Source organism: Hibiscus syriacus, unplaced genomic scaffold, assembly GCF_006381635.1.
Source record: "Hibiscus syriacus cultivar Baekdansim isolate YM2019G1 unplaced genomic scaffold, ASM638163v2 tig00111843_pilon, whole genome shotgun sequence".
Lineage (NCBI taxonomy): Eukaryota > Viridiplantae > Streptophyta > Magnoliopsida > Malvales > Malvaceae > Hibiscus > Hibiscus syriacus.
Genome location: NW_024063198.1, coordinates 1050570 through 1069361, shown reverse-complemented (window position 1 = coordinate 1069361; position 18792 = coordinate 1050570). Strand labels below are relative to the sequence as shown.

Below are 18792 nucleotides of genomic sequence, written 5' to 3'. Positions count from 1 at the left end.
AAATTGGGCTTAAATCCAAGCCCAAAACGATCTTTCTTCATTTTTATTTTGACAGGAACTGAAATCCCTTGAAGATTCTTTCCTAGACCTTTCCCAGCTTTAGCTCCGATGCCTAAAGTTTGTCGTACCGTCATCTTGGTGCAATCAGACAATCTGGGATATGGAATTTTGCTTCCTTCTGCAATAAAGGTTGCATTTACAAATTCAAGAGCTCGGAAAGAGCATTCAAGAGCATCATCATTGGTGCGATATGGAACATCACTTGTTACCGACGCAATGATTTCTTCTTCAGCTCCTACGCATATTAGTTGTCCATCAACAACAATTTCAATTTCTGATGTAATGAAGAAGGAACAGCTCCTGCTGAATGAAATCCATGGCCTCCCTAATAGACAATTATATGTAGGGTGGATGTCATCACCACAAAGTCAATATTGTACACGACTGGTCCAATTAACAACGGTATTTCCATTTCCCAAGCATCTCTTTTTGAGTACCATCAAATGCTCGTATACATTCTGATAACTCTTCATGTGTGATGATCCACAGGCATTCTTTGAAGTGTGACTAGAGGCATCAAGTTGAGAGCGGATCCATTGTCAATCAATACTCCTGGCAACACATGACCATGACAATGTGTCGTGATGTTCAAAGCTTTTACTGACCCCATCCCGCCTTCTGGTATTTCATCATCCATGAACGTTATGTAATTGTCAGCGGCTATATGTCCCACAATTCTGTCAAGTTTATTGAGGGATATATCTTTAGGGATAAATGTTTGATTGAGAATTTTCATCAAAGCATTTCTATGTGCTTCTGAATTCATCAATAGATCAAGAATAGAAATTCTCGCTTGTTGTTGTGTAGTTGTTCAACCACACTGTACTCACTATGTTTCAGGAATTTCAAAAATTCTTGAGCTTGTTTTTTTGTCACAGGCTCATTGAATGCTGGAGGGGATTATCATCAAATACCTTCTGAGGTATTGTCATGGCTTTTCCTTTTGCTTTCACTTGTTCTGAAGCATTGGATGTTTCGAGAGAGTAACATCTCCCGCTTCTTGTAAAGAAACCGACTTCACTTATTGCTTCAGACGTTGATGTTGTACCCAAACTCTGTATTTTCTCTTCTATTTTTTTAGAGAAACAGATCCTCCTACCATTGAAACATTGGTAGTATAATTCCAAGGTACCCTGCGGTATCTTTGTATGGAATGGTAGAGGAGTGGTGATAACTACTTTCGGCTTATTGGTGCAGGAATCACCGTATGATTTCACATTAATGATCACATCATTTTATTCTTTGACTCGGTTTAGAATCCTCTGATGAGCAAACATCATTTTTTTTTCCCTGGTTCTTCTTCAAAGAATTCTATTTCTCTGTTGTTCATCAATTTTTGCACCAAATCTCTAAACTCAGGACATAGTTGAATTTTATGCCCTTTCTCCTGATGATATTCACAATAATTTTGCCTTCATTCTGCTTTGGCCTGAATTGTTGTGGAATTATACCGACTAAAGAGAGTTGTTGGAATACCCAAACAACGGAGATTTAATTTCAGAAATGTCAGTTTTTGCTTTCTTTCTGTTCTCTTCCTGAATTGCATTCACGTTTTTATCTCCATGATTGGCAATGGATGATTTGATGCAGATGGTGTATTGAATTCCAACTTCCCAGTGTTGATCAAATTTTGAACCACCCTTTTGAATGCCAAACAGTTTTCAATAGAATGACCCGTGATTCCTTCATGATAAACACAGTGTGCCTTTGTATCATACCAAGGAGGGAATGGTGGTTGCATGGGAACCAAAGGATAGGGCCGTATGACATCTGCTTTTAATAGTGAATCATAGATCTCAGCATATGGTACTGGTAAAGGTGTAAAAGACAACCTTTCATTTTCCTTTCGAGATCCTCTGGAATCTGCTCGATTAGTGTTTATTTCCTCTTTCTTAACCCTTGGCTGGGTTATTGTAACTTTTCGATGAATCCTTGTTGTAAGAATTTGCATTGTTGACTTCATTCTCTTTTTTCCGGTACATAGGTCTTTTAACTAGACCCCTCATTTGATTCAATTTTACCACTTTTCAAGACATTTTCAATGAGTTCTCCAGAAATGACCAAATCTGCAAAATTTCTGGTTGCATTCCCCATTAGATGATTTAAATAAGGAGCTTTCAATGTATGGACAAATATTACTGTGGCCTCTTTTTCTGACAAAGGTGGTTGAACTTGGGCTGTTGTGTCACGCCATCTCTGAGCATACTGTCTGAATGTTTCGTTATTCTTTTTCTCCAAATTTTGGAGAGTCCACCTATCAGGAACCATGTCTGTTACGTGGCGGTACTGTTCTAAGAATGCTTTAGCCAGATCTTTCCAAGATCTAATGTTGGCTTTGGTCAATTGAGTATACCATTTTAAAGCCGGTCCTGTCAAACTATCCTGAAAGCAGTGAATTAACAATTTCTCGTCCTTCACATATCCTGCCATTCTTCGACAAAACATAGTAATGTGGGATGAAGGGCATGTAGTACCATCATATTTATCAAATTCAGGAGCTTTGAATTTGATGGGGAGGATTAAATCTGGAACCAAACTCAACTCACTAGCATCAAACCCATAGAATGATTCAGTTATTTCCACGGATTTCATTCGTTCTTCTAAGCTCTTGATCTGTCTGGTCAGTTCTTCATTTACTTTTTGTTTCTCATTCAGCTCATTCAAATCTGGGATCAAATGATCAGTATTAAGATCCCCTATTTTCACATCTGATATAAGCGGATTTTTGCTTGAAGATGCAGGATCCACTTGTTGGTTTTCATGTGGTTTGGCTTCTTGAAATGCTGATGTACGAGTATTGATTTGTATAGGTGTAGTACCAGAATGATAAATTGGTTCTGGCGGAAAACCTAGAGGATACATAGGTTCTTGGTCGAAAGATACAGGATTTTCAGGCATTTTTCCAATGATAGCCTGTCTTTTAAACATGTCCTCTATTTTCTGCATCATACTGTCTTGAGAATTTGCAATATTGGCTTCAATTTTCTCCAGCTTCATTCTCATTTCTGCTTGTTCTTTATTATGCTGTTCCTCAATACGTTGTATTTTATCCTCCATAATTCTCTTAGTAGCTTGTCTAGTACCGTAGTGATGTTGTATTTCTCTTTTGGCCAGAATAACTGCGATTGAAAAATCTTTTAATATTATTTTTTCAAATTTTAATTAATGAATTTTATCTTAATAAAATAATCATAAAGAAAATTATGAAAAGAATGATGAATGTATGCAAAATGTATGTATGCAAAAAAGGTATTGATCCCAAAAAGTTAACTGTCATAGAACAACTTTCATCGGCATACAAAAGTTTCTTTATAATAGTTCATAACTACAGATAAGGCGTAGCTTTCCTATTAAGCTCTATAATTTCTTTCATTAACCATGACACCTTCTTTCCGCACTTAGAAACTGGATCAACGTGATGCTCAATTATTTTGGCTTCAATAGCTAGTTCCCCAACATATCTAGCAACTTCGCTCATTTGTACCATGGCCTCGAACACCATATTACTTCTTTCTTCACTTCTTTCAACATAGAAATCATTTGACTTTTGCCATTGTTCATTCGTTCCTTCAAGAGTTTGCTCTAACTCAGTGATTCTGACTTGACAATTGTGCAGAATTTTTTCAAGATCTCTAATGCGTCTTCGCAGTGAAGCACTTTCCTCATTACTTTCTTTGAGATCATTAGGCCCTAGACGAACCTTTTCTTGAAACAATGATTCTTCAAGTTGCAAAATGTAAGCATTAAACTCTGAGTTTTTATTTCTAGACTGATCCAGATCTTCTTCGAGTTTTATTCGTGCTTCTTGCGTTCTTTGATTAAGCTTCTGGATTTGAACATCCTTGTTTCTGCATCTTTGCATCCAATTTCTAGCCACTTCCTGCTCTACCTCAAGTCTGGTGTTGAAATTTCTTCTTTCCAGCTCCCATTTTTCTTTTTCAACATTGGATTCTTCCATCTTTTGGCCTCTGATTTCAAGTTCAGCAATCAACTGGTTCATTTCAGTTCAAATCCCTTGAACATGATATTTTTCTCACCTTCAAATTTATTAAAGATGTCATTCTTCATTTCTTCTAAATCTTTGGTCGATCTCTTTCTCTTTGCATTTCATTCATGATCTCGCGGTGTTCAGCCTTGCTTTTATAATTCGCTCTCTTTGTCAACCTCAAAATCTTCCATTTTTTGCTTTCCTTTCTCAAGGCTTTTGAGTAGACGGCTATTTTTCCTTTCAGATCTTCAACTCGTCTTTTCTCGATGTTCAATTCTCTGGTCATCTGTACCGTTGATTGGCTTGGTCTTGATGCTTTCTGGGATTTATATAACTCCTGGTAATTTTTCTGTAATGCTCTGAATTCATCATCAACTTTTTCTTTATCTTTTCTCAACATTGCACATTGTGATGAATGAAAGTCAATGTCCACACCCAAAATAGCTTTATCTTGTCTCATTTGCTCTAATTCTTTCGACCAGCCTTCTCTTTCTGCTTTAAACTCAGCTCTCAGGATTTCAATCTTTGATGGAACCACCTTAATGCGATCTTCCATAGAGATATCCTCTTTTTGATCTGGTAGAGGAATATTTTCATTTTTCCTGACAGATCTCCATTCTTCATAATCAGGAGTTAGCATTTCTTTTGCTGCTTTAGCTCGGATGCAAAAAGTTGTTTTCCAAGCTGTAACGGCTTCCATGATGCTTCTTTTATAATTTTTGCTATGGAATGCGAACTCCGAGGACTGTAATCCAGCAGTAACAGGTACAAATTGACGACCTTCATACTGTCTTATGACCAGAAGTGGTACATACCCAATTCCTCCCCATAATCCGAGCAGCATTATCCAGTTGTAATCTCCACATTTGTAAAAGAATTCCCTTTGTATTTGCCACAGGGCTCGCCAAACAACGTCATTGCTTTGCAGATTTCGAAAGGCATTAATCCACATATCTTTCTTAATTTCTTTCGGCCATTCCTGCTCCAGAAATTCTTTTAATGGTGAGTAATCCGTATTAAAACGTCGGTATGAAACCTTTTCTGTCCTCCAGAAATGACTACGGATCCAAACATATAACAACTGGGTACACCCTGAGAATCGTCCACCTCCTAGCCTTCTACAGGCATTTAACGATCTGAAGGTCTCTGCTAGGATTGCAGAAACATGATTAATCTTTTTCGGTAGCTGTTCAAACAAATCTACCACTGCAGCTTCAACATATCCCAACACTTTTGGGAAGATGACCATACCATACATACCCAGAGCAAATAAATCGAATCGTACTTTAATATCTGGATGACTCTGAATAAGTTCTTTAATGTTGGTCCAAGCAATGCCTTCGTTTTTGCCTTTTTGTTTTGTACGGGATGCTACCCATTCTTCTCGTACCCCGGCAATCTTTGCTAATTTAACTCGAAAGGGTTGAGTTTTAATTGACTTTGAATAGATTCGATTCTCCAAAACCCCTTCGATATGTAGCAAAGTTGTGTACTCTTCAATAGTAGGAACCAAGTCCTCCTTATTGAGAGTGAAGCAATTATACCCTGGATTCCAGAATTGAATTAGGGCTCTGAGTAATTCATCATCAACTTCGACATAGAGCAAATATGGGATGTCTCCGTAAATCTGATAAAACTGCAATTTTTTGTTTGAATCCCAACTTTCCCAAATGCTTCGCAAATCTTGCATATCATTTCTTTTTAGCGAAACTGGAGCATAACTGGCCAAGTCAGATACATAATCATCCTGCAGACTGTCTCCTTCTGTTTTGTAAGTCCTCAGCCCACTGTCTTACTTCTGAGTTTAGAATTACTTGATTTGAACACTTTTTATCCATAGATGAAGGCTTTCCAATGAGACAATTAACACTAGGATCAATTCCTTTTATCCTGTATGATGCTATGCAAACAGAAAAAATAAAAAAACACACAAAAAGAAATGAATTAGTTTACATAAAATTTAATAATAACATTTACCTAAATATTTTTTAAACATGCTTTTTCTAAATTTAAATAATTTAAATATACATGTAATTTAATCAAAAGAAAATAAATAAATAAGAAAGTTAGAATTCATTTCTCCTGTGTGTACACCTATTTTGGACAAAATTTTAGCATGACTTCGGATCGGAAGAGTTTCTAGGGTTTTTTATATGCAAGGTTTCAGATCTAAGAATAAAGGTACCCAAATTGTCCTTGTTAGTGCCCCTTGGGTTGCTAACCCTCAACCCTAGTCCATCACAGACTAAAGTGGATCGAGTTCAATTTGAGGGGATACATTTCTCTATGCCTGACACGGAGAATAAATTCTCACGAAGACATAGAGCATATGAACCCCGAAAGTTACTTGCTAGGTCTGACACGGAGAATAAATTCTCACGAAGACGTCGCTTTCACTCCCACTTAAAAGGGACAACTCAATTATAAAGCTTTATGTGATGCAATGCAAGTGTTGTGTGTGAGGAGAAATGTTCATACCTCTGACAGAAAAATAAATAATGAAATAAATACTCTCAAATAGAATGAAATATAATAATATATATATAAAAATATGTATATATATAAAAAAATTATAAATTAAATATATGAAATTTTAATTTATAATTAATAGAGACAATTTATAATTGATTTTTAAAAGTTTGACCAAGTCCCCAGCGGAGTCGCCAAGCTGTCGTAACCGGTTTTCGTCCGGGCACGAAATATTTACTTGACGGGAAAAGTGATGTGAATAAATAGTTTTGAAAATAATTTGGGAGTCGCCATCGGCCTTTTGGTCAGGTAGGTCGAATACCTAAAAAATATATTTTAAAAGAGTTTTTAAGAAAACATCAATTAAAAGATAAACTGATCTGCGTTTTAACCAAAAATTCGTTCTTTTTAATAATAAAAAGGGATTCGTGGTCGGTTACGTTTAGGGAAGGATTAGCACCCCTACAACGCCCAAAATTGGTATTTTTAATTATAAATTGTCTCTATTATTAAAATATTAAAAATTTAAATATATTTAATTTATAATCCTATTATTTCAAAAATTAAAATATTATTTAAAAATATCAGAAAAGGACTTCTAGGTGCCTTAAGACAGCTCTTTTCTTGATATTGATTAATTTACATAAAATTAAATAATAATTTTTTTATAATATTTAATTTTAAAATACCAGAATAGGACATCCAGTTGTATTAAGACTGTCATTTTCTTCGATATTGAAAAATAAATATCAAAATAATTTATTTGAAATAAATATTTATTTATTATATATATATTTATGACTATAAAAATATTTAAATAAATAAACAAGTAAAATTAAAACAATAAAAATACAACTAGAACGATATACTTAAAATAAATGAAAATATTTAAAATAATGACTAAATTATAAAATAAAATTAAAACCTAATTCATAATTAATCAAAATATTAGGGATTAAACATGCTATTTTTTTTTATTTATTTAGTGACTAAAATAAAATTATCTAAAATTCGGATATTATAATAAAATAAATTAAAATATAAACTAGGATTAAATATTATTTATTAAAATTAAGGGATTAATTCTGTTATTTATCCTAAATATATTATTTTAATCAAAAGGACTAAAATAAATAAAATTAAAATTTCGAGATCAAATTAAAAGTATTATGAATTCGATTTAATGACTAAAATGTAAAGTTTACAAGTTCGGAGGACGGAGGAAAGGATTTAACTATTTTTTAATTACGCGCATAGTCCTTCCCGAAATGACGTCGTTCGGGAAGACCTATAAAGGTCCAAAACGGCTGGCCCGAAGGGCCAGCCTTCATTTCATTTTTTTTTCTTTCTCTCTCAGCAGAGAGAGCTCTGGCCTCTCTCTAGCTTCCCTCATCGGAGGGAAGCCGGTGGCCGGAAAATTTTATTTTTATACTTTTGGGTAGATCGGACCGTCCTAAGGACGGTTCCGGCGTTATTTTCTCCTAAATAGCTCCCAATCGGAGCAAATCGAAAGAAATACCTTCGGTATTTTCGAAGGTTTTGGTGAGATCCGGTGGTCGGGCTTCCTCGGTGATTTTCTCTTCTTCCTTTTTCTTTCTTTTCTGTCTCTTTGCTGCGTTGTTGTTGAGATCGTTGGTAGTGTTTTGTTTTTTTTTGTATTTCTCTTCTCTCTGTGTAATTTCTGTCTCTCTTTTCTCTGTCTCCGTCCTTTTTTTTTGTTGCAGGTTCGGGTGGTGGCTTTTATAGCCACCACCGGTGTGGTCATCGAACCGGTCCGAAAAGTGGGTTTCGGTGAGTCACCGGACTACCAGTGGTGACTCACCCCTTAGCCATGGCGACGGCTGGCGTTGGAGCTTCTGGAGCCTTCGGTTGGGACGTGGCAGCGTGGAGGCAGAGGCGGCTGGAGGCAGAGGGGCTGGATAGGCGGCTAGGGATAGGGTTAGGAAACCCTAACTGAAACCCTAAATGTTTTGGGTTTCAGTTTGGTTTGGGCTGGATATTTGGATTGTAATTTTATATATTAATGTATTTAATAATAATAATATTTTATAATAATAATAATAATAATAATAATAATTATAATAATTATAATAATAATAATAATTATAATTATAATAATAATAAATTAATATGGGTAAAAATTAGTATCTTCAATAATTATTATGTTTTAGTATAAGTTATGCGAAATTTAAAAAAATTCACGACTGTGACACCTGTGACTGCGATGGCATCCGTTATGTCCGCAATCGCGATAAACACGACGCGACCGAAAACGTGGCCGCGAACGCTATTTAAAACCCTGCTGTCGAGAAATCTTTCGGACCAATATTCACAAGCATCTTCTCCCTAGACATATGTCATTCTTCCCATGGCATAGGCCATGTAATTCATCCCATCTCCTTTCTTTACTTTAAAACCATCAGGCAGAACAACATCCTCCGCCGAACACTTACCATCCTGCATTCGGAATCAAAGCGGACTAATATTTTTTTAAGGCAAACAAAAGTGCTTTTACGGAGATATTACCACAAGAATTGTAGGATAAAGTTGAAGCATCTGGGTTATCGCTGCGTCGAGATAATGCATCTTGTCTAATGTTTCATACGTCATCAACCTCAAAAATTCATCGGCATATATGTTATCCTTAGCTCGTGCCACAACTCCGACTTCATCAACGACCTTGTCCCAAATACCAGGATATTTGAGAAGCATGTAGAAGAACCTATAGAGTGTGCTTGCTGATGTATATTTTCCTGCTATCATGAAATTGAGAATTATATCTCTCAAATATCGATAATTCATGTTGACAGGTCTCTCTTGCTCTCCATCAAAAACCTTGATAAGATGTCTTCCTTGTCTCTCTGTAGGAAAATGTTGAATAATCGAGTAAAGAAAATGGAAAGAACACAAGAATTTTAACGAGGTTCAATAATGTGCTTACGTCCTCGGTGCCCTAGGCGATGCTAGAATTTTTATTCAATTCAATTGTCTCGTAGGTTTAGGTTACATCTTCTTTTATAATAAATAAACCCTGGTACATATTTACAAAAATAACCATGTACTGTACCATGGGGCTGCGCCCCCGTACCCCAACCCACATAATCGTAACCCCCAGTACGAGACTTTCTCTTTACCGGTATATCTATGAGCCATACACCTAACAAATCTCCACCTTGGCGAATATCCTGCCCTTTTGGAAACATTCAACAAGTCCAAGCAATGCATGGACTTGTGTGTCGTAACTGGCTTGGTGAACATATCAGCAGCATTCTCATCAGTAGTACCTTGTGAAACAAAATCTCCCAGATGCAACCAACTCTCTGATCTTGTGAAACCTTACATCAATATGCTTAGCTCTAGCATGATATACCTGATTCTTAGCCAAGTAAATAGTACTTTGATTGTCACAAAGCAACTGAACTCCACCTTGCTGAACACCCAACTCCTTCACTAAACCAGTAAGCCATAAAGTTTTTTTTTGCAGCTCCAGCTGCTGTCATGTATTCAACTTCAGTTTTAGATAATGCCACAACAAATTGAACATTAGACTTCAAACAAATAGGCCCTTCACCAAGAGTAAAGACATACCCTGTCGTATATCTTCTATTATCCAAGTCACCTACATAGTCTGAATCCACATATCCTACAACCAAAAGATTATCCCGCTGACTACCAAAAAATATTTTATGTCCCACAATACCTTTTAAGTACCTAAAGATCCACTTGACTGCTTCCCAATGTTACTTACCAGGTTTAGACATGTACTTACAAACTTGACTAACAACATGAGCTAAATCAGGACGAGTACATACCATTGCATACATCAAAACAACATTAGAATACAAAACCTTTGCCATATCTTCAACTTCCTTATCTGTCTTAGGGCACTGTTATGATGAGAGCTTAAAGTGATTCGCCAATGGATTGCTCACTGGTTTTGCGCTGTTCATTGCAAACATTTCTAGCATTTTCTCAACATAACCCCGTTGAGATAGCCACAGTTTCCTTGAGTCTTTGTCCCTGCAAATTTCCATTCCAAGAATTTTCATTGCAGCACCTAAATCTTTCATATCAAATTCCTGACTCAATAAAGTTTTCAAACCGATAACATCATCCATATTCTTCGCAGCAATTAACATATCATCAACATACAATAACAGAAAAAAATAAAAGAACCATCATCAAGGCTCTTAACATAGACACAACAATCATACTCACATCGCTTGTAGCCAATATTGATTATATAGGAGTCAAACCGTTTGTACCATTGTCTCGGAGACTGTTTCAACCCATACAAAGATTTCTTTAATCTGCAAACAAAATGCTCATTTCCAGGTTGAGTGAAACCTTCAGGCTGCTACATGTAGATATGCTCCTCTAAATCACCATGCAAAAAAGCAGTTTTCATATCCATTTGTTCTAAATACAAATCCCAACTAGCCACCAATGCACGTTCTGCTCGATTGAAGTGTGCCTAACCACAGGAGAAAACATTTCATCATAATCAACTCATTTCTACTATGAAAAACCCTTTGCTACCAAACGAGCCTTGAACTTCTCCCCCTCTTTTTCTGTTACTGCTGGTTTCTTCTTATACACCCATTTGCAACCAATAGGCTTCTTACCCTTAGGAAGGCGAACTAATTCCCATGTGCGATTGTGATTCAAAGACTCCATCTCCTCAACCATGGCAGCCATCCACTTGTCGTTTTCCTGCCTATAACAGTATCATGAAAAGTAACCGAATTATCACTGCTAATAGTAAGTGCAAAAGAGACCAAGTCTTCAAAACCTAATATGTTCGGAGAGTTTATATTCATCATCTCACCCTGTCTCTGGCGAGACTATAATCCTGCAAATCAACCGTAGTGGAACCACCAAAAGTCGGTTGAGAAGTTTCTATTTTCTCAATTGGAAACTGATTGAAATCCACCACTGTCGTGTCTTTTTTCTTCTGCAACATGGGTTGTTCATCAAAAACAATATATTTACTGATCATAATTTTCTTTGCAACTGGATCCCATAACTTGAATCCTTTGACACCTGTCTTGTAACCTAGAAAAATGCATTACTTCGATTTTGCATCAAGTTTGGATCTCTCATCAGTAGGTACATGCACATAAGCAGGACAACCAAAAATCCGTAAGTGATCAAAAGTAACATCATGACCAGTCCATGCCTCTTCTGCAACTTTCCCAGCCAATGATTCCCTTGGCGATCTATTGATAAGATAACACGCCATGTTAACAGCCTTAGCCCATAAGTGTTTGGGAAGCCCCTCATTCAACTGCAAACATCTGGCTCTTTCATTCAACGACCTGTTCATCCTTTTTGTAAGAACTTTATGTTGTGGTGTCTTGCGCACTGTAAAATGTCTCTTAATCCCATTCTCCTTGAAGAAGTTTAGAAATTGTGAATCTGTGTACTCCGTACCATTGTCAGACCGCAAACACTTGATTTTTCACCCTGTTTAGTTTTCTACCTCAGCTTTCCACAGCTTGAACTTCTAAAAAATATCAGACTTCAGTTTAGAAAAATACACCAAACTTTCCGTGAAAAATCGTCAAGAAAAGTAACATAATACCTAGATCCACCCAAAGACGATGCGTGGAAGGCCCTCATACATCATAATGCATATAATCAAGAATCCCTTTAGTTGTGTGCTTCCCAGTCTTGAAACGACTTTAGTCTGTTTACCAAGAACATAATACTTGCAAAAATCAAGCTTTCAACTTTTAATACCATGCAACAGATTTTTTTATGTAATTTAGCCATACCACATTCACTAAGATGAGCAAGACGCATATGCCACAGTTTGGTAGTATCATCACAGGACTCAACAGAATGAACTCCACATACAACGGTACTCCCTAACAATCTATAAAAATTCCCTGCAATCATCTTTCCTTTCATCACAATCAAAGCTCCTTTAACAATCCGAATGGTTTCCCTATCCTCATCAGCCTTAGGGATAAAACCATTCTTATGCAAAGTGCCCAAAGAAATCAAATTCTTCTTCAAATATGGGATATGCCGAACACCACACAACGTCCGAACAGAACCATCATACATCTGAATTCTAACATCACCAATACCAACAATATTGCAAAATCAATCATCACCCAAATAAACAGAACCAGAATTAACTGACCTGTATGTCGAAAACCATTCCCTATTTGGCGTGATGTTATAAGAACATCCAGAATCAAGAATCCAAGCATCCGTCAATTGATTCGTTGAAATAGAGAGCATATCACCATCACTGCAATCAAAATTGTCATCCCGACCACATTCACAGACTTGGATGAGTAATTACGCTTCTCATCAATCTGTTTTTTCAACTTCAGACAGTCTCGCTTCATATATCCTGCCTCCTTGCACTTGTAACAATGAAATGTCTTCTTATCCCTAAATTTAGATGTGAAATTCTGCTTCCCAGACCCTGTCTTCTCTGGCTTCCGTCCACAGTTTCGATTACCATTTACATATAAGCTACCAGCTTGAGAGCTTTCCCTTGCATTATGCTTCCGCTTGTTGTGAGTCAATATGTGTTCGTAAGAGGGAAGCAACGAACACAACATAATCGTCGCTTTGTCTTCATCCTCAATTTTCACATCAAGCTGAGCCAAATTAGAAACCATTTGATTGAAGACATTCACGTGTTGCGCCAAATCATGATCGTCCTACATCTTCAACCCATACAACCGCTGCTTTAGATACATTTTAGTCGTTAAGGATTTGTACATAAACTGACTTTCCAACTTCTTCAAAATTTCATCTGGAGACGACAGATGCATGACGTGATACATGACCTCGTCCGCCAAACATAATCGTATGGTTTCTGTCACTCGCTACTGCAATTCTTCCCAATCTCACTCCTCCATCGATGCCGGCTTTGCAGGTCGCAAAGCCTTTAGGATCCCTTGCTGCACCAACAAATCCTTCACCCTTGTTTACCATAATCCGAAGTTACCCTGACCATCGAATTTCATAACTTTGAAATTGGCTCCTGACATCTGATACCAATTGTTGAATAATCGGGTAAAGAAAACGAAAAGAACACAAGAATTTTAATGAAGTTCAGCAATGTGCTTACGTCCTCGATGCCCTAGGCGATGCTAGAAGTTTTATTCAATTCAATTGTCTCACAGGTTTAGGTTACATCTCCTTTTATAATAAATAAACCCTGGTATATTTACAAAAATAACCAGGTACCGTACCGCAAGGGGTTGTGCCCCCGCACCCTAACCTACATAATTGTAACCCCCACTATGAGACTTTCTCTTTACCAGTATATTTATGAGCCATACCTAACAGAAACAAAATCACTCAACAAATTTCTTAAGCTATCAATAATGGTGGAAATAGAATTTACTCACCCACAAGTTTTTCATCTTCCATTTGTTTTCTCCTGCGTTGAATTAACTTGAAAATGAAGTCTTCTATGATCATGACGTTTCTCTTCAGATCAGTTTCCATTCCTATATTAGGAAACCTCTCAACTTTCCATAGCACATCAACGTATCGCCAAAACTCAACTCCAAACCCCACCTTGAAAATCGAATCTAAAGCTGATTTCATAAACAGATCTTGTGAAGAATGTCGAAACCAACACACTGAACACAAGTAAGAATCAACTATAAAATGTTGTACCCAATGATCAATCCAAAAACTTAAAAAATAGGGATCCAAAATTTTAATATTATTTTCTTAAAAATAATAGGTATGCAAAATTTTTCATTAATATCAAAGGTGGTTATAGATCTTTCACTCAATACTAAGAGAAGGATCCGGACGACTGGACCTATTCTATTCACTCTTTACTCCACTATCTCTGCATATAGATAGATGATTTAAACACCACTCAATCATCATTCGATTACTATTTATGATTAGAAAGGATAAACGATAAATAGTCGATGTATACACTTTATTCCATCAACAAACCCAAAGGAAAAACAACCACTAAAATAAACTTGCAAATCCATAGCATGGTTAGAAAGAGCCAAAGTGGAAACTTTTGAGACCAATTTAGCAGCATTATCATGAAACACAACACTACTATAGTCCCTCAAAACTCTGGTCAAAAAGTCGTTGCTCGCGAGCTTCCATTGATGGCGCCATTTCTCACCGTCTACAGCAATGATACCATCACCGAACAGGTCTCTCATTATCTCTATATAAGCATCACAAAAAAAAAAAAAAACAGTGCTCAAAACGAAAGGATTCTACCATACAGGTATGGGGATAGGAAACGACAATTCTTAAAATTACAGGATACGGGCACGGCAAGGGGACGACATATAATAAAAATTAAATTATAAATAAATATAAAAAACCATAAATAAAGTTAGTATTTCACAGAAAATTAGAAAATAAAATCCATAAATAAATATTAGAAAATAAAATTCATAAAGTCAATACTTCATAAAAATTTGAAACCTTAAGATTTGGAAATTTTGGCCTAAATCTCTAAATTATTTATGTGACCAAATTGTAATTATTGTAAAGCATGAACCATGTTTCGTAAACCCTAAAATATTTGAGAACTAACTCTAAGGTTATACCATTTTTATTATAATATCAAATCTCTACCCTTGTTTTAACGTTTAGCCAGTCATTCTTATTTCTTTTCCTTCGATGATCCACGAAGTCATCCCGTAAACCCATATCTCGTCGTGCCGCCACCATCCTTAAGTCGCCGATCATCTTCCAAAAGCTTCTACGTTGTCACCCCAATCCTCGCCGTCAACGTGGGTCATGTTGATACAAAACCCGCGAGCTTTGTCTCTCATTCTCGGCAGGCGAGGGTCGATTCGACCACCTAGGGACGCATGTGATAGTCACATGCCATCTCCAAAACATCCCCAGGTAAACATCGAAACGTCCCCAAGTTTGTTTAGGCATACCCTGCCACGTGACACGTCCCTAGTTTATACCCGTGCCGTCCACATGACGGGGACGTATTGGGTACTAAAACATGGGAAGCAGTGCCGTCCCCGTGCTTCATAGGTCCTCAGTATATACTCGATATTAACCGGATCAACCATATAAATCTCGCTATGCAATGGCATGATCAGCCAAAATGTTCAATACGTCTTGGCCACGGATGCTTCGTAATAAACAAGTGTGTTGAAGTAAAAGAGTTGATGCAATCCGGCTATACGAGGCCGCTTGTCCTTGGATATCAGTTCTGGAACAGGAAGCAACAAGAACAGAGCTGCAAATATTAGCAGGAGGGTTGAAATGAAAAGGGCTATGAAAAGTAAGAGGAAGGAATAAGAAAACAAGAAAACTGCCTTGGATGGATCAGTCAATCACCAATTGTATCATCTCCTTAGCAGCCAGGAGTTTTATTGTAGATGTCGTCACAAGTCAGTCACGGTTTTCGATTATTATTTGATCTAATTTTTGTTGGTTTGACCTTTTAACGATAAATACAAAATCTTCAAAAATAAGCAAAATATGATTTCATTTAGAAATGTATAGTGAATTTTTTATTTTAAACATATAATATATTATAGTAAAATATTATGAAATAATATAAAATTTAAATTTTATAATTCAAATTTCCATTTTTATTCATTGAAAATATATCTTAAATTTTTCAAAATTCAACTTTTTCTAATAAAGATTACATCATAGAGTTTGGAGAATAACTCATTAATCATCTATATCAAAAGTATTGCCTTAATTTCTAAAAATTATTCTATGTTCCCCATTAAACTCTCCTTGCTTGGGGGAGTCCCTTGATAAATGGAGTCGCGAGAGGAAAAAGCACACCAAGGATCTTAATGATAAATTAATATATTTGACTTCTGTCGAACCAAACGATGATGCCCTTGCCGAATTATTGGGGGTTAAACTTGCCTTAAACATGGAAGCGGACAAAGAGGAGTTTTATTGGGAACAACGAGCAAATATCAAATGACTGCAACATGGTGACAGTAATTCTTCCTTCTTCCATAAATGGGCTTCACTTAGGAAAAAGAAAAATATAGTGCTTAGACTTAAAGATAATGATGAGAACTGGTCCTCTGATGACCGTGGGATGTCCTTCATTGCGGATTTTTTGGATTTGTTTCCTATGATATTTCCTTTCCACGTGTATATAAAATACCCACAATGAATTTTTAATTCATTTTCATGCTAAATGACCTTTTTCCCTTCTATGTTTCCATCATTGCTAATTAACCTACACCAAAATTTTAAATTAACTCCCTAAACATTTCAATTTATCTAATTTTATCACGAAATATTGAAATCTTACAAGTTGGTAACTAACCTGATTTTTGGGATGTTACATTTCAAGTCTGCCATGGTCCATCCGAGAGCTTTTTTGTGCTGCGACAAAACATTTAACAAACTATCCTCTTGTTCGGAGGTTAGACTAGAAGAAATTATCACTATTAAAGTCTCATTTATACCTAGATAAGCATATTTCAAATGCGATGTCAAAGTTTTAAGTTCTAATATGGGTTCATGCTGTAATGATGATTTTAAGGGAATGAATTCATTGAAGTCCAAGGGTTCAAATCACATATATGGTCTATCTTGAAGAAAACTAGACTGTTCCTCATGATTCATTGATTTATCCCCATACCCGCTTTGGCTTCATTATCAGGAAATTCGTCATTTGCTTCAGTCAAAAAACTTTTGTCGAGGCAAAAGTTTTCACAATCCTCATTTATAAAATTTTCGTATGGGCCAAAATTTTTATGTTCATGCGTCAGAAAATTTTTGTCTTGGTACAAAATATCATACTAATCTATAAGTAAAATTCGTATTGTCCGAGATTTGTTTCTCCATCTTCCTCCATTGATTCCATGTCTCTAATGCAATGACATTCTTCTGAATCATCAACATACTTCATAGAGTTGAAGACATTGATGTGACACTTTGATATCCCACCCTCATCGTGAAATCTCCTTTCTCGTAGTCTATTAGGATTCGTCCAGTAGTTAAAAAAGGCCGCCTAAGAATGATGGGTGCAGTTTCATCAGCCTCACAGTCTAAAATGAGAAAGTCAACTGGAAACACAAACTTGTCCGCTTTTATAATGACATCTTTAATTCTGCCTTTGGGACGAATATATGACCGGTCAACTAACTGTAAGATAATGATTTTTGGGTAAGCTTACATATTTTGAGTTTTAAAAATATGGAATTACAATTTACGCTTGACCCTAAGTCGATAAGAGCTCATCCAAAGTTGTCACCGATATAACATGGTATCATGAAGCTTCCATGATCTTTTTGCTTCGATGAAAGTTTGCTTAATGCAGAGTAGAATTTTATCACCGTGGCAACATTTTCTATTTATTCTACCTTCCTCTTCTTCATGATAATTTCCTTAAGGAATTTAGCATAGGAAGGCATCTGCTCGAAGGCTTTAAGCAAGTGGGCATTAATATATAATTGGTCAAGGACATCAACAAATTTCTTGAACTGAATATCGTCATTGTGCTTTTTCAACCTTTGAGGAGGTCTGACTTTATCTGCTATAGGTGGCGAGAAAACTTTTGCCTTGGCAATAAATTTCTCATTATCTACTTGATGACTTTCTGAACCTTCATCATTTTCCTTCTCCTCAGGCAATCCCTTTTGTTCAATAATTTCAGCTTGATCCTCTAGGTAGTGCCTCGGTGAGAATTTTCTGGTTGTTTCCCCCAAACTTATCATTTTGATTAAATTGTGTACCAGTACTTAGTGTAAGTACACTGTACTTTTCCTTTCCATGATGTTTAGTGACTTCAATATCACTAGGGATACTTTCTTGTAGGCGAGAATGAATGCCGTGTTAATTTGACCCACTTGGTTCTCCAATGTTCTCAAGGATGAACTATGGCTTTGTAAAAGAGTTGTTTGGCTTTGTAACAAATTACCTTGGTTCTTAATTGTTGATGAGTGTTCATGTATCAAGGTCTTTGTTTAAGCCATGAAATCTTTTTTTGAGGCCATAAATTCCTGTAATGAAACCTCCAAAGAGTTAGAATTAGAGTTTGTATTAGAGGAATAAGTTGTACCTTTATTATGTTACTAGGGCATCTGCTGTTGCTAAAAATGTTGATGTTTCGAATTATGTTGTTATGGCCTATTATAACTGCCTTCATTGTTGTTGTTGTTAGTCCCTTGATTACCCCATGAAAAATTTAGATGTTGTCGCCATCCAGGATTGTATGTATTAGAGTATGGGTTGTTGTTGCTTCTATTGTAGTTGCCCACGAAATTTATGGATTTCTAGTTTTCTGGAAACTCACTATCATGATGGTTACC

The 18792-nt window shown here is 36.3% G+C and overlaps 1 pseudogene; it reads right to left on the bottom strand.

The window, feature by feature from the left end:
• The window catches only part of LOC120172169, a 28598-nt pseudogene extending 10400 nt beyond the window's left edge, over positions 1–18198 (bottom strand).
• Between the last annotated feature and the right edge of the window lie 594 nt (positions 18199–18792).